This window comes from Dermacentor andersoni, chromosome 11 (genome assembly GCF_023375885.2).
Source record: "Dermacentor andersoni chromosome 11, qqDerAnde1_hic_scaffold, whole genome shotgun sequence".
NCBI classification, from domain to species: domain Eukaryota; kingdom Metazoa; phylum Arthropoda; class Arachnida; order Ixodida; family Ixodidae; genus Dermacentor; species Dermacentor andersoni.
Window position 1 is genome coordinate 83274028 of NC_092824.1, and position 15893 is coordinate 83289920.

The following is a 15893-nucleotide window of genomic DNA, read 5'->3' on the forward strand; positions in this document are numbered from 1 at the left end:
TCAAACACTAGTGCTAGATAAAAAGCACGTGTAGCATACCTGATTAAATCAAGCAGGCTAGGCGACTATTTGTCACCGCCCCTTTTCAAAAGGGATGCCACTAAATCATCATCCTCATCGCATGTTTCTCAGCGAAAGTTCACCAATACGAAACCATTACCGCTTCTGTGCGATCAGCTGTCGGAAATGCAACTGGTTGTTCGCTAACGCACTGTGCTCCATTCGTGTTGCAATATGTGGAACGGTAGAGAGAAGGCGTGTGTTGTAGTTGGTTGCAAAAATTAAGAAATGGAACTAATCTGGGTTCAAGTTCACGGATCGCTGTTACATAAAGACTACCTGTGTTTCCGGCCCTTTGCGATGCACCGCTTTCCTCGAGGATAAAAAAAATTTCACTCATACGCCAGCGCTTTATCGCTAACATCCAAAGGAAGGGCTTGAACCCCGGAACGTCGCAAAATGTGAGTGCCACTCGTTACACAGTGTAATTTTCTACACGCATCTACCCCAACTCATCCGCAAAATTACGCCCACTCTATCGCCAACGTATCAAGAATGAGTGAACGGGCGCACACATGAATCAATGCGCCGAAGCATTGGTCACGTTGACTACACCGACAGCACACGAATGTTCGAAGCTGTACGTTTCGTGACGGACCACAGAGTGACTGACTGACTAGCGGTACTACGTCCTTGCTACAAGCTGTGACAAAATCCAGAACATGTAAGTTCCAAGCCTTGTACGCAGCAAGAACAAGTATGTCGCGACTACGCACACCTGCGAGCAATTAGGCAGCAAATTAAATATCAAATAGTGACCGCACCGAGGAACTTTACTGAGTCAAAGATGACAAGCCGCTGCTTCAATGTGTTTGCCAAATAAAGAACAAACAGCAAAACAGACTAATCCTGATTTATTCCATAAGCAGAAAGTTTGGACCCCCAGCTTGGAATACATTTCTAACGCCGTTTTTAGTACAAGCGCATATATACGCTGCTCACGCCATTTGGACAAGGTCTAATGAGCTCCGAAAGCGCTTAGGTGTCCTCTGAAGCTGTGGCCAAAGCTACATGTCGTTTACCCAGTCACCGTCCACGATATCCATAGAAACAGGTTTGCTGTGCCACACCGGTGTCATGTACTCCATTGTAAACACGTAGACAACGGAGGCAGCTCAGGCAAGCAATGGACGCGTCACCACGTGATCAAACATGGCGGCGCCCATGCGCTCGCTGCGAAAAGGGCCAATACAATCCGATCGGGGAACAACGCCCCAAAGCAACACTGAGGATATAAAAGCTGAGGCAGAGTGAAGGGGTCCGAATCCGATTTGATGGCGTAGGGTTCATAAGCCGCAGTACACTTCTAAATAATGGGTATAGTAAACAACTAAACATACTTATTGTGAAAAAAAAAGCACTTTGACAAAAGATAGACAAATAACTATATATACTTAATAAAGAGCAGTATGGGTTTAGTCTGTCATATAACATGGAAATATCTGAAATACAGGATCGAAACAAATACAAGGCTCTGAAATAAAAAAAAAAGCATATCGTAATATATGAGGTTGAAAAATCAGTGTCGCAACGAGCAGGTGAAATCTAAACGTAAGAGGCAACGAAACAGTTTGCCATTTGCTCTCACATGTAAAATAAGATAGCCTCAGAATTCTGAAAGAATAAAAATAAAGAAAAAGCAAGAAGAAAGGCACAAAAAGAGAAAATTTTTAACTCGTTAACAATAGTAACTACATCGTTATCAATATGTGAGGTTTCTGTCAAATCAACGACTGTGTTCTTAGTGCGAAAAAATTAGCGTGCGTTTTTTTTGCGGTGATTTTCAAGCAATTTATTCTTGACCAATTTAATACCTATGTAAGCGAATCATTTGCTAAAGACGCCAACCTATCTGGCTTTATACTCCTGAAAAAAGAAGTGCTGTATCATCGGCATAGCGAACCCATTTACAATTTGTAACAGAGCGAAAAAATGTCGTTTATATAGACAGTGAATAATAGCAGCTCGAATATGCTACCTTAAGGCACTCCAGTGTTAATAGTTTTAGGCTGTGAATTGAAATTACAATTTGAGATAAACTGACTTCAGTACTGTAGATGTGGACGCAGAAGGTCGTTCGACTTCCCACGCACGCCATACTGCTCTAGTTTATACAATAATACATTATGTTGCACGAAATCAAAAGCTTTTGAGAAGTCAATATATATACCTAATACAAGATTTCTATCTTCAAAGGCATCAAGTATAAATTATTTTTAAGAAATAAGAGCTTGCTCTGCAGATCTGCCTTTCAAGAAACCATATTGGGTCATGGAAATTAGAGTGTTCATTTAAAAAGCCAAGAAAGTCCAACGTGCATAATCTTTTCCAATCTGGAAGTAATCTGAATAACACTGGAAGTATAGATATCGGCCTAAAATTTCCTAGATAATTTTTATCACTCCCCTTGTGAATCGCAATTACCCTCGCCGTTTGCATCTTTTGCGGAAAACAGCTAGTTACGAACACGAAGTTATAAATTAGCGTCAGGATAGGAGCAATGATGTCTACGACATATTTCATAGGGCGAGTTTGCATGTCATTTGCGTCAGGTGTTCCTGAATTTTTCAAGCTGTTGAATATTTCGATAACTTCAATCTCTGTTGTCGGGAAAATCATACAAGAAAATGCACTAGTTCCCCGAATAGGATGCGAATTTACATTGTAAGCATTTTACTTGCCTACCACAACAAAATGGTCGTTCTGGTCCACCTTTCATGGACCATTTACGCACAGACTTGAAATTGCACAGTCAGCCTCAGGGTTAATTATGGCCTTTTAGACGTTTCTTTAGCAGCTAAGTATTGTTGGCCGCGACAGAGAAATAAGTAGAAGAGTACTAGTCCTTGCGCTCTTAAGTCTGGCATTCAAGCGATTTCGAAACGATTTAAAATTTCCCACTTCCTAGGGTTTCTGTTCTTGATAAAATCCCTCTAAATGCGTTTCTTTAGTTTGATTTGGCTGCGTAGATGACTGGTCAACCATGGCTTTTGTGACTTATTACTTCTACAGCGTACAGCATGCGGGAAATGTTTTTGTACAGTGTTAATAGGTAAGTAATGAAAGTCTCTTACATGCAATTTGAGTCATGTCTTGCAAGAACATGGCGCCAAGCATGAGCTTGGACATGATTACGAAACGCCGTAAGGAAGCACTGTTTATATCTTGGAAACGCCGCGATGACTCAAATGTTTGCTTGATTGGCGCTGCATGTTATATGAAAGCAAAAATGGGAAGTTGGCCACTCATACCGTTCGCAGTTGAATCATTACAGAGAACTTTCTTTTAGTGTTCGTGATGAAAAGATCAATAAGGGCAGTTGATAAATGTGTAATGCGAGTAGAATTCACAATAGCGTTCACAAAGTCATTTGACTGCAGTAACGATGACAAGTCATTCCGTGCCGTTGAAATCTTTAGCACGTCAGTGCGCTATGGTCACCAGCAAGGAAGAGGATATATTTGTTGACCCGAATGATTAAAAAAAATGTCTTCAAGAAAACACAAAAAGGCATGAATATCGGCATCGGGCGGGCGGTAAACAACAGCAAAAATATTGGACCGACTACTCATACTCAAAACCTCGAAGTCAGCATTTGAAACAGAAAATTCTTCAGTGCTCCCATTTAGTCCAGTCTTAGCGAACAACGGTACACCACCTCCCTTGCGTTTGGAGCGCTTTAACACAAAGCTTTTGTAGCCTATTTGAGTAAATAGGTTTTTTTTTTTGCTCCCACGAAAATGTGGGCCTATCCCGGAGGCAGTGCAAAGAAGCGGGCAGTGCACAGTGTGGTGCTTCCTCAAAAGACATCACATGTTACGTCATCAGGTGACATCCTCACTTGACAATGACGTCATCGCGTGATGTCACGTTTGGCGTGATGATGTCATCATATTATGTCATCAGGAGATGTCGCTCTGTGATGATGCCGTAATCACGTAACGTAACGTTTGTCGTGACGATGTCATCCCGCTACCTACGGTGTGATGAACGTGGTACCCCGTTTTGGTGAAGTGCTTATCCTTACCGCCATTCCAAAGTGGAATCAAGATTTGCACCTGAAGTATGACCATTGCGTCTTCTGTGTGTGAATGTCATTGTGCCTGTCATTCTCAGACTATGCACAATTGGTGAATATTTTATTAGGTTACATGTTGCTGTAATAAATACCACGAAAAAAAAATTGGTTTTATGGCGCCGCGGAAAAAACTTTGGGCTCATGATTGTGGGGCCCTGGGTTTGAATCGCGTCGTGACATTCGAATATTGTTTAAAAGTTGCTGCATTATTATTTTTCTTGGTTCACTTCTGCCGCGCACTTATTTTTCTCCCATGCTTCACCACCGCGCATGACACGGAGCGCTCCTTCGAAGGGGTGCGAAGCGGCCCGTTGCACAGCCGCAGGGTGAGTTGGGTGGGGGCGTCAGGTAGGTGCCGCTTTAGCGGCCGAAGAACAATGAATAATGACACGTCAAGTTGTTATTGTGCACCCCCAGTGAGACGAGCTAACCACTGACTAGCGAAACTCTGTGCACATATACTGTATATGCGATGGAATAAAAAGGGTCCCCTCACTTTAAATACGTGTGGAGCAGGCACGTAATAATAGTGTATATACTATTATGACGGGCGCCCTCACAGTAGTAATTGCCGATTGGGCAGTCCTCAACGCGCATGGATTGCTTCGTCCGCCCCCCCCCCCCCCCCTACCTGCGTGTACGTTAAGAGGCGGGAACCCCAGCTCGGTGGAATAATAAAGTTTTCAATCAATCCAATCAATCAATCAATCAAACAATCAATGCATATTGGTTATGTGCCATGGTTTGAGGCCATAATTATCATCGTCATGTAGTGAACGTGCCACGTGCTTTTAAGGAAGAAGGAAGAAGAATAGACAGAGGCCGCTTCAGTGCTCAGCGGTGCCGACTTTTCTACGAGGTTCCACTCCGGCTGCCGCTGCCCGCTCCCTTTGTTTTTCTTCCTCATTACCGGGTTTATTCACCATTGCACCGCTGGAACAATTCAGCCTGTCATGGGTAAGAGAAAGTATATTTTCTCTTCCGTGCCCTTGACGTTACCCTAAATGAAGGGTTCATGAAGGCTTGGAGGAAGCTAACAGCTAGGAGTGAGGGTCATGGCATAAAATTGAAGCCAATAAACATGCGGCAGAACCCACCTCACGATGAATGTCGACATTCATGCGATTAACATTGACGCAATGTGACAACCCACCGTATCGCCAATGCCGAAACGTATATGCAGCCGGGCCCATGTCTCGCACTTCCCATTTTAGCCACTGCGCCATCTAGCGGTGCCACCGCGAAATCCGCCCACGGCGCGAGTACGATTTCGCCGAGTTCCGCAGAAATCTTAAAGGACGTTTTAGAGCGAAGCTGTTAGTCTCAACTAGTTCGTATTTTTTTCGTGTTCGCGTGAGAGACCTTTGCTCAAACGAGAATGTGGGCCGATCCCGAAGACAGTGCCAAGTGGGCAGCGCACACTTTGCACTGTCTCAATGCTGCTTCTCCAAGAGCCATCGCATGACGTCAAGTGACATCCTCACTTGTCGAAGAAGTCATCGCGTGATGTCACGTTTGACGTGACGCCAACTTATTACGTCATCAGGTGATATCGCCCCGTGCGATACCGTTACCACATAACGTAACGTTTGACGTAATGATGTCATACACGAACTTTAGTTCGATCACGGCATCACGTGACGTTTGACGAGATTACGTAGTCACGTTATGCCATCATGGGCTGATCCCGGAAATAGTGCAAAGAATTTAAGCGGGGAGCGCTCAGTATGCTGCTTCTCCAAGAGGCATCACACGACGTCATAAAGTTACATCACTTGACGAAGACATCATAACGTGAAGGCGTTATGATGTCTTCACCCATAACGTAACGTCATGGGCGAAGTTCGATGTGATGACGTCGTCACATTACGTCATTAGGCGATATCGTCACGAGATGATGTCGTTATCAAGTAGCGTTTCACGTGATGGTGTCGTCACGCGATGTTTCAGGTGATAATGAAATCACGTTTCCTCATCGTGTCGAACGTGACGTCACCACTTGGTCACATCGGTTTCTTCCTAACTCATTTTACTTTTAAACATTAATTTAGTTCAATAATGTACTTGTGCAACGGAAAGCATAGAAAACGAAAGATCCATGCTGCACTTCCAGACACTTGCGTGCGGGCGTGACGTACGTCGCCTGCGGTGGTGATGTGTAACGTCGGCAACGTACAACTTCGCTGTACAGCCACGTTTACAGGGTGGAATAAGAGGCGAATTTTTGTTTTCATTATTGAGGGGCGCTTTCGCAGTGGCACCTACACAATTACCCAAGTTGGCGTCAAGAGGTTCATTGAACAGCGGAACATAACTAGGAGCACATACCCAATGACCCAGGTTGATGTCGACGAGGTTCATTGAAGAGCGGAACAGACCAAGTGGCACGGACCCAGTATTCGAAGTTGCCATCATATATATGTTCATTGAACAGCGGCACATACTGTGAGTGTCCGCGCCTGTACTCGACGTCGCCGCCCGCCGTAGTTACCGAGGGCCCACATTGATGGCGAGCTATGCCCGGTGAGTGCCGTTGTTTGCCAGTTTCCTTTCCCCCTGTGCGCAAGCGCCGCGTGAGCGCGTACTCTCGCCCCGTCTCGCCCCGTCTCGCCGCCGCGTTGGTTTCGCATGCTTCTGGATCTCCGTGTTCGCGATGTCTCCTTGTGATTCCTGTTCGTAAAACTCCGCGTTTGTTCGTACCTACGTCGCCTTTCTTCAAGCCCACCATGCTCCAAGCACCATAATTCCCAGTGCCACATACCCAGTGACACAAGTTGGTCCGATGGTTGGTTTCATACCCTGTACCCTCACCACAACAGCCCGATGCGCTATACCCATTAGACCATGCATTACCCAATGACTCGAGTTGGCGAGAAAGCCGTTACGAACACCCGTGGATAGATACGTAGATACATAGACAGCTACCGAAAACCACGTGAAGTACCCTAGAAATGGTAATTGAATTAAACGTATAAAATGTCATGTCCATGTTAGTATACTCTAAGAACTACGACAAGGGTGTTAGGAAATTGCTACATTGGCGGCGCTACAGTCTGGCACTAACCTTTTAGTTTGGCGGCAAATTGGCTGTGAAACGTTGACACGCGGGACTTAGTTATGGCTATCACGTGTCTATGTCACGTACTGATTTACATTTCAGATTCGGACCTTTTGTTGGAAACGTCGGATCGTAAGTTGGGCGCCGATCAACGGCAACCTTATGGCCTTTCCTTTTTTTTTTTTCGCTCAAAGAGCGCGTTTAAACATATTTACATTATGATATTACATTCTGATGAGAGACCTTATAGTCGCGTTAATTTAGGCCAAGAGTCAAACCTCTTCAAGGCAAAAAACTCTTCGAAGGTTTTTTACAGCTCGAATCTTGCGTAAATGATTGCATGTCCTGATTTTCAGGTCTGATAACACTGCTAATGAAATAAGGATCGTGCAGAATACCTATTGGGATGCTACTGTATAATTATTGCCCCGGAAATAACGAAACCCTTGAACTAGACCTACTTAACTATTGGCAAACTGCATTCTTATGTTTTAATTGTTTGGTTTGTTATATTGTTGTTTTATCACGTTGCTAGGTTCCGAGCAGTTGAATAACAAATCAATACCTACTCATCATACCGTGTTGATGAAGCAGCGCACTGACCAGGACAAACCGAAGAGACATAAGAATACACACGACACTTGCTGCTGGCGCAACTCGCAATAGAAGACACGCATGTGTCGTGTATTCTCGTGTCTCTCCGTCTTGCACTGGTCAGTGCGCTGCTTCACCAACAGGGTATGATGATTAATCACCAACCCGACCATCTTTCCACATTACTGAACTTCGATACTTACTCCTATGTAATTCCTTCGGGGAGTTAAGGTGAAGATAAATGAAATTTTAGGAAACGCGAGCACTTCCTATGCTATTGTTGAAATTCCTAAACCGTCAAAGACAGCGGCGACTAAATTATGCTATACAAGACCCGGGGCAGTCTCCATAGCGCAATTCAGTCGTCGCTGTCTTCGATGGTTCTTGTTTTGAAGCTTTGATGGTGTTTGCTTTTATTGACTGAAGGATCGGATGTGAGGTTACATGTTGTGCCACTGGCCTTCGCGCGATTGAGTTGAGCTGCTGAAAGTTTTGTGAGATTCCAGTCATCAACATCTGCAAGAGTACATCGACGACTTCACTTTAAGTGCAGTGAGTGTCACTGAGGGGAATACGTAGTCTATCTTGAATGCTTTGTCGTCAGGCCCTACGAGATGCTTCTTTAGCGGCTCTCTTTTTCCCCGTTCCAGTGGATCTCGGCGTTGAAGATGAGTAGTCACTTAGGCCTAGAACGAGAGGTCAAAATAGTGCAAGACGACGATCTCCCTTTCCTAAGCTTATGTGAGGAGCTCTTCATGCGTCCTTGCCGTGAATGATGCATGGTGGAAGAAAGTGCATTCGGATAGCTCCCTTCACTCGTCCTCACGTAGGAAACCTTTTCGTTCCCTTTATACGCGCCTTCACCGACCCCGTCCCCTGCTTTTTTCCCTTCCAGTGGATACCGACGTGTCCGGTAAGTAGCCACTTATCGTAACTTGCTTGAAAGCCGTGGATGATGCGTGGGGGAAGAAAGTGCATTCTGATAGCTCCCTTCACCTGTCCTCGCGTAGGAAACCTTTTCGTTCTCTTTATATGCGCTTTCTCCGCCCCCCTCTCCCCGCTTTTTTCCCTTCCAGTGGATGCCGACGGGTCCGGTAAGTAGCCACTTGTCGTGAGTAACTTGCTTGAAAGCCATGAAACTCACACGTATTAACTACACCAACGCGGAGTAGTGCTTCGGCTCACCGAAGCTATAGATACGGTTTGATTGTCTGTCATAGCGGGGCGAGTGAGTGGTGACAAGAGCAGTTAGATTACTTTAAAACGAAGCCCTTCAGACATTAAATATCCTTCCTATGCACGAAATGAAGAGAAACGGAGAGGCCCGATTCTGGCTCGTCTCAGCCACTTAAAGCCAAAATAAAGCACAGGGAAAATTAACAGTGGCGCGCAATTAAAACGCAGAAATAATAAGAAATAGATCAAAACAAAAGTCTACGAAAGCACATCTTGGTACCAGGGGGTGCCGACACCGCACCTTGCGCATTAAGTTTCGACGCTCTACGGGTAAGCTGCGGCTGTCCTCACTTGCATTCAGCTTTCTTACAGCTCACTTGTGTACATGTAGCACACCACACCACTCGCGATAGAGTCGGCTAAGCTCTAAAAGCAAAAAGAAAATCGTTACTTTAAGAGGAAGCTTTAGCTCAGGGCCAACTCCGACTCGGGCTATTCAAGTGCATGTAAAACGCAGAAATGCTTTTATGACAACCAACGGATCGAGTTAAATGTGTTGCACTTGAGAGAGACAGTTAGTCAGTTAACGACGCCACATATAAATACCCTAAACAAATATTCATTTTCCACCTAACTGTACGAAATGTACAGAGAAAAAGCATAATCGACGATCAAAAATATTTTGCGGCAGAACTTTTTTAGCGATATGGGGGCAGCACCGAGCAGAATACTTGAAGTGGGCTTCCCCCTAAGCCACCTGGATCTTCCGTTTGGAACTTGTACAGACAGCTCTCGTCATGTGCAAAGCAAAGGTTCAAATAGCGTTTGCTTTACATTAGGAGTGTGATACCGCTGCAGCCGGAGACCTTGCAACGACGTGCTAACTTGGGTTGGTTGCTACATGTCCGAGGAAAACGAACAGCGCTGGACAAACGGGACGTTATTCAGCGCTGTCTAATTCACGTCCCGTTGCCCAGTGCTGTTACTCGATTTCTTCATCTTGCAGCGGTCTTGTTTCTTCTGACCGTGCTCTCGAAAGAAAGCGAGTCACATGCCAAACTTCTCCTTCCTCGTCCTGTGTTCCTGCTCTAATCCAACAAATGACGCTTGGTGCCTGTCATTCAGTGTGTGTCGAAGATACTTAGCTATCACGGGTGTACGACACACACTGCTATTTTGCCGCTGTTGCCGCTGTCTGTAGAGCCCCAGGCCCCGTCAAGCTGCTCAATGGGCAGCTTTCTGTCGGGTCCATTTTTTATTGAGGAAAATAAAAACTGATTTCTGATTTTGATTCTAAACACTCCGAGCTCTATACCGAAACTGAGTAAGGAAATCCTTTTGTGCGTGTGTGTGCGCGCGCGCGCATATGTGTGTGTGTGTGTGTGTGTGTGTGTGTGTGTGTGTGTGCGCGCGCGCGTGCGCGCGTGCGTGCGTGCGTGTGTGTGTGTGCGTGCGTGTGTGTGTGTGTGTGTGTGTGTGTGTGTGTGTGTGTGTGTGTGTGTGTGTGTGTGTGTGTGTGTGTGTGTGTGTGTGTGTGTGTGTGTGTGTGTGTGTGTGTGTGTGTGTGTTGGCTAGGCAAGACTCATCCATAAAGGGTTAAATTCTAGTGACTTTCGAAAGCAGGGTTTGGATGCAGGGCCTAATATTTTTTACAAGAATTGCGAAAAGTTGCTTTGCTTGAAAGAAGTAAAGCACGAATTAATGTATATGTAGCTATGCACGGAAATCAGATATCGCAGTTCCGCAAACTGCATCCGTTACAGCATCTAAAGCGGACAAGTTTGATTAATGAAGTTACAGCTTAGGTAAACTCATTACAATGTTTACAAAGCTTTTACAATCGTCCTACTCACGAACTAGTGCTAAACTTACACGAGGGTGCGTAATGCATCAAAATGGTTCAATTTAGATGTATTGTTGAGTAGTGTTCACAGAGGCGTGATAGGGTTTTTCATTGCTAATTTACAGCGTTGTAAAGTTGATAGTATAGTTTTACCCCGCAGGGGCGTCTGCGTCAGCAGGCGTTTGGTGTGTTGCGACACCACGTACCCGAGCACGTGAGGGTTGGGCCCTCTCGCGTTTAACCGTGCGTGGCTATGCCACGCACGGTTAAACGCACGCATGTATTTACACAGTAGCTATCGAGCCAGAGTTTCCTCTTAACGTGAATTCAAAAGATACACAGTAAAATACGTCACCCATTTTCTTCTGTAACCTGCCGTCGGTCGGAATACTCGACTGGAGCTTACTTTATGACATCGCGGTTCGCGGCAGGCTAGGCGGCACTCGTCTGAGTGTTCGGCCATGGCGCACTTTGGACTTCAGAGTCAGTTAGAATAATTTATTTATGTCAGTAGTGAAGTTGTAGTTACAAGAGATGCATATACAGAAAGAGGTGCCCTAGTTAGAAACTCAATTGCAACCTATCCTGTGCATGATGACAATGATTTAGCGCATAATAGCAATGACAACACACGAAAATTGCAGCGATAAAATTCAATGAACTGTTATAACATACAACTGACCAAAATGCAACGTGTGGCTGTAAATAAATCATTAGAAAAAAAAATCAAGGATGTTAGTTAGACTAGTTACCTCACTGTCTAAAGTGGAGGAACAAAGTAGGCCAAGTCACTCTCCCCCCCTCCCCCCCTAGCCATAATATCGAAAGCGGTCACTTTCGGCTGCAAAATGGGAAATACAACAAAACAACAACTGAGCCAAGATTTTCTTTCTATTTAGACTTGACAAGTAAGTAAGCCTTTTCTTTGTTACGTATTCCCTGCTTGGGCACCGAGGATTGTCTTTCGTTTCTTGCGGCGACCCGCTGTAGCGGACAACGCGTGGGATGCGCCATAACACGCTCGCATTGCGAACAAGGCTGGCGCTGAGCAGTTCACGGTCTAACTACATTTGAAAACACAAAATTAATTGCGAGGAGTGGGGTCGAGACAAAATATTATGATCAGCCACGCCCAATGATTGCGTGCCTTACGGCTTGAAATTGTTGGATTATCAAATACCGGAACTTTCGGATCTCTGTCCTGAGATAGTTGACAGAGCGTTAAAGCCTCAGTCTCTTACAACCACCAAAAAAAAAAAAAAAAACGAATAAAGCCACTTGCAAGTCTGACTATCGAATTTGGCTGTGTAACCTTGTTGAAAATGCGGAAGCCATTACAATACCATTACGACAGAGACGAGCATTTTTTGCAACAGCATGTGTTCCTTGTGACGCTCTTTGTCTAATTCATTTTTAGGATGATTGCGCATAAGAGTTACACTAGCACATTCCTTGGCAGGAGCTATAACGGCAGAGATTTCATATTTTGAACAAGCGAAAGCCATATATTGAGTGATGCGTACCAAAAGTTACAATTGTGTTGGTTAATTTTGTGCTGAGAAAATTGCTAAAAGACTCGATTTTGTCCAATTTCTTGTGCGTTATGCAAGACATTTAGTTGGTTTTCCTGATTTCCTCGTTAAACTGTGTGAGGCACGATGTTTATATTTCGTTAAAGTAGAAAACAGGTCCCGAGTGACGAGCTGTCAATGTTTCATCTGTGTACGTGCATTACAGTCATTGTAGAAAGTTAATTATTTAAGAATTTCAGGGTGTCATACTGCCGTTTTTCGAAATGTGTGCCAGACTCCTAAAACAACTGCACGATACACGGGCTTCAAGTTCTGTAAAAGTAAGCATAATTTTAAGTGTAATAGTATTGCGTTACGGAAATTTCACGCTCTGGCCCTAAATGGAAACATTGCAAATAAATTCTGAATCCTCATTCTATCCCTATTTTCGTCTGTCATACGAAGTTCCCACTTTGTTTTTCCGGCGCCCTCGATGAACTAATGAAGGCACTTTGTTTATGTTAGGTGAAAATTTGGGGCCCGGTACAGGTAAAGTGTAGGCGTGTTTGAAATTGATGCGTTAATGCGCCTTTTACAATAAACTACGCATGCAAATGTTCCATAGCGCTGTTAGTGTGTTTTATGGATATATATATATATATATATATATATATATATATATATATATATATATATATATATATATATATATACAAAGCGAGAGAAAGAGGCTCAGATGGTTTTCGGCTTGTTCCCCGGCCCCTTCCCTCTCCTCGATAAATAGTCGATACGCCTCTGGTTTGACTGTGCAATGTCTGAATCTAATTGCCACATTTTTATGTCTGGGAACAAATTTTTTTAAAGCACCTATATACTAGCGAAATTAAAGGAAAATTTTCCTAGTATTGGTACATCTAGGTGCTAGCTAAAATCCCTAGACATGCTTGGTTTCCTTGCGTAGTAACGACGTCTTACTCCTCCCCCGCGTTTCGTCCCGCTCGTAGCTAATGTCGTCCGCCATGTTATGAGTTCTCGTTACCCATGTTATAACTTCTGCAACAAAGGATTTACTTCTCTTTCGCCGCTTACAGCAGAAAAACCGCATTCACGTATTTTCTGACGCCCTAATCGTCTGACTGATATTGTTATCTATTTCATAGCAAATGATACAACTGGTAAGTATATCCCGACCCGCACCGTTGCTCGAAAACTGCCTCAAGATCACTTGAGCCCTCGGGTCCTGGCCGAGAACACGAAAAGAAATCTAATTTCGGTGTCTAAATTGAGTGTGCATAAATTGGCGCTATCGTATGTTTCTTGCACCGAGACTCACTTAGGCGATGGTAAGCGATAGACATCTCTTGAAAATAAACTTTTTCGCCACCTTCTAGTTACTCAGAAGTGTTACTTAACTTCCCACTGGTGAAACAAGCTCTCCGTCGATATCTTGCAAACTGTATCGCAGAACGCATTCGTTGATATCGTTCGAGAACTATAGATTGGTTTGGTTCGATGTGTATTCTCTTTCGTTACCCTATGGCTCATTTTCACTAGGAAGTGCTATCAATGCTACGTTCTCCACACTACATGGTCATCTGTCATTACTTCGTTTCCTCATTTTGTCAGTTTAATTGTAACACTGTCTCTCGCGTGTCACCACTTCGACTATTTTACCCCTACCTTCACCTTCATTCGCCCTCCTATCACCTCTTATTCCGTAGCGTTGTGCAGTCTCGGGATTAAAAGCGATAATAGAGTGTCTTAGCTCACAGTGTTACGTTAGATAACCTTAGCATGTGCCGCCTCTCGCGGAAACTTGGTTGACATCCAGAAAAATAAAAATTCAATAGCATACTGCCATTGTCTGCTGTGCTAGAACAGCGAATCAAATCACGGATGCGGTGAAGAATTCAGCGCATCACCAACGCTAATGTTGTGGCGCCATCCGCTACGCGGTAATCAAAACACTTATCCGGCTCGGTACCGTCGCCTCAGACCTACTTGCGTCAGGAAAAGTAGCTAATCTCATTAACAAGGACAACACATTGATGATGCTTTGTCCTCAGCGTTAGATGAGACTAAGCGGTGGCTGATTTTAGCATTTATTTCTTGCTGTCACGATGAAAAGCATGTGGAAAGGACGAATCCGGATCTGAGGGGCCGGTCTGGGTACCGCCATATTGTTATGCAATCACGGTAACGACGATGGCCGCCGCTACTGCGTCGTAGGGACATTTAGCTTGTCCGCCATTCCGGCAAACGGGTTGTTTGGGCGGATTGCCCGAATGGAAGGCAAACCGCCTACGCTTGCCGGAGTACCGGACGAAGTAAAATTCTCTATTCCGTCTCCTAAAAAGCCCAACAGCGGAACTACCGGTTATGGTGCGAACAGCTAAGACACTAAAGAGAATACGCGCATTTTGGACGCAGCGCGTTGTCTGCGATGTGAATATTAAAAATAAATAAGTGCACAGGTTCCAATGTATCGTAAAACATTCTAAAAAATGCGATGTGCATCGCATACGCCATGAGCACCAGTGCGCCTGCCAAAACCGAAATCACGTGGCCCGCTCGAGCCCCGCGCGGTAGTGGTTTAATTCCGTTTCATCGGTCTTGTCAGACCTGGGGCGCGCATCTTTATTCTATGGCGCGGTATTCTGCGGGTTCTGTGATTTACCTCAGCGTATATGTATACATTGCGTGTGACATACGTCGTTCTTTATATGTGTCAAACGGGGCGCGCAAGATCGGCGATACCAGGGCTACGAGGCCTGCGGTGTATTGAAGAGCACCGTCGCGAGCCGTGTGTGTACTTTATGTGAAAGCTACGCTGGGGAGAGAGTTTCCCCCTAAGTGCGAGTTAGTCCGGACGGGACTATGCTTGTACCATCCGAAGTCGAGCTTGGCTTCGGCTGGCAGCGCTTTAGGGACGTTTCCAAATCCACCAGCGACAGTGTCGTGTTGCGAACTGGCATTGCCAGCGAAGCTAGAAAACGCTTCCGAGTGGATGCTGCCCTAGCTGCTGCGCAGTCAAGTACAGAACAACTACGCCACTTTCACTTTATAAACAACATTGCTGATGACACTGCCCTGTTCACCTTTCACCGCATATGTGCATCCAGTGTAAAGTTTCCTGGCAAAGGTTTGAGATGGGTTGCATAACTTAGTTCCCTAAAGTCATCTTCGCATTACAGCAGTAATACGCGGTGAAGCATACGGAATGTATTGTGGTGAAACATAACAAAAGTGGAAGGGAGCCACTTCGCAATGTATTACGAACTAAAAATGTGCAGAAACAATCGACGATAATTGTCAATGTAAGCGAATAGCCCGAACAAACGAGTGAGCGAACATTTATTTATTCAGTCCGACCACAAATCGTTGCCTTTGATATACAAATCAGCTTCTCAATGGGAGCATTATCTCGTGGTTAATTAAGCAATTCTACGCACTTTTTATCGGGCTACAAAGCTTTTGATTTCATTCAAGCATAAGTCATGTACAATCACTATCCTAACCGCTGTCATTTTCTTCTTCTTTTTACTCGCTGCTTTTTACTACGCGAAAGAGTAC